Source organism: Haliaeetus leucocephalus, unplaced genomic scaffold (genome assembly GCF_000737465.1).
Source record: "Haliaeetus leucocephalus isolate CR32 unplaced genomic scaffold, Haliaeetus_leucocephalus-4.0 Scaffold1, whole genome shotgun sequence".
NCBI lineage: Eukaryota > Metazoa > Chordata > Aves > Accipitriformes > Accipitridae > Haliaeetus > Haliaeetus leucocephalus.
Window position 1 is genome coordinate 432,241 of NW_010972437.1, and position 2,073 is coordinate 434,313.

The window sequence follows — 2,073 nt, forward strand, 5'->3', positions numbered from 1 at the left end:
GCTGCCACACAGGCATGTAGGTTGGTCCCTCGTTGGCCCAGCAAATTTGAACATCTTAACCTTTTCTTGTTGTCCCACGTCTGCCCTATCACTTACCGGTTGCTCGCTGTTGTGGTATGGCGGGGTCGTCTTCCCTCGGGAGACACTGCAGTTGTTTTTGCAACAAGAAAGAAAATTACTGATAAACCGTGGTACACGTCTAGGGAAAATGTCAGCACTTAAACCCGAGTCTTGCTTTTCCCTCTGAGTTGTCATTGCTGGATCCTCTGCCCTTCCTTACAAGTGGGTTTGAGGAGGTGGTTGTTTTGGCTGGAATTGGAGAGGCACAGGTGGTACCACCAGCTGTAAATTGGAGGAGGCACTTCCTGATTATGACCACTGCCTACACGCAGAGCGCTGCCAAGAGAGTTGCTGGAAGGCACAGAAGCCTTCTCCTTACTTGGAAAAAGGGCCCGGAGGATAATCATCGCTCCCCTCTCCCGCAGGCTTTCACCTGTAGGCTTCAGGCTTCTTTGCAAGCACTTCGTTTCCCAAAATGCTGTGATGTGAATAACCCTCAGCCATCACTGAGAGGTGGATAAACTGAGGCACTGAGTATTTAAATTCACGCCTCTAACAACATTTAGGCACTCAGGTCTGTATAAAGACACCGGGAGCTCAGGAGATGTAAGCGCACGGTGCATTTGAAAGCCAGCTTGCTTTTTTAAGGGACTCTGGCGTGGATTCAGATGCCTGCTTAACCATGGCCAAAGAAGTGGTGAATAATACCTTGACCTCTGCAAGGTCAAGATTTTGCCTCCAGCTTTAAATGTCAGTGGCGAGAGGCTCCTACCAAGCTGCAGAGCGAGCATGCGCTGGGCTCTCCTGTGAGGAGTTTGGGATGTTGCTCTTGGGGGGTGTTTTCGGAGGGCACTGCCGGCTACCTGCTTACACAGGACCATCCTGGTCTCAACCGTGAGCACCCACTGCCATTTCCAGTCATGTATTTTTATTGCCAGGTTACAATTTTTTAATTATTGTCTGGTGCTCACGTCTCCACCTTCACGTAATAGAGGCCTTTGTTGCTGGCCCTGACTTGCCTTGTCTTCAGGAAATTTGGGGTGCCTCGTCTCCTCGTTTGCTGAAAGCCCTTTCCCTGGGATGATTCCTCGGCCCATTGCCGCCTCATGGTCTTGGTTTTTTTCTTGTGTCCTAAACGTGGGTCTGCTGCATGGCGAGCAGCAAGCGAGGGAGAGGCGTCGGAGGATTAACCCACCACCGCGTGCTCCTCACCCACGCACACGAGGAGCGAGACAGATTAAAAGATTAAAGTTACAAACTGAAAACCCCCTCGGGGCTCCTGATGAGATCTGAGCTCCTGGCTGCGAAGCCAAACTCCCACTCCGGATGTGCGCTGCCGCGCACGCTGTCGCTCGCGCCGGCGCTGCCGGGTCCCGCCATCCCTTCCTGCTGCTGGCTCCGGCTATTTTTACAGACCGAAAATTAAATAATAGACCATAATAATAATAGGGTCCTGGGTAATGCCTCGGCAATAGCCAGCATCTCAGGGGGATGGCTGTATGCTCCCCTTTGTTGTACTCCTGAGCTTTCGGGGTTTGCAGCCTCCGCTGGCACCTTGTCCGCTCACGTTGCGGCCGCTGGATTGCTTCGGTTGGGATGAGGGCCGGGGCTGGTGCGGGAGGGGTGGCAATCGGTAACCGTGTGGGGAGGGTCACAAGTCCTCTGATGCTTTCCTGTCCCTTCATTAGAGGTCTCATACAAGCCTTAGCCTAGCAAATCTACTGCTAGATACGCTTGCAGTTAGTGTATTTTCTTGCTTTTCTTCCCCCCCCCCAATATCTTCATTAGGACTGGGCAAAGAATGGCCTTTTTGGTTTTATGGCTGAGAGGCACAGAAGTAAAACTGTGTCCCAAACCACAAGCAGTATTGCTGTGCCTGTATTTTTTATTTGACCAAAGCAGTGAGTCTGAGCCAAGATGATGATTCCATCATCATCATAATACTCAGTGTACTGAGCTCTCAAAAGTAGTTTTTCCCTGATTCCCCCCCCCCCCCGTTTTTATTTTTTGGGG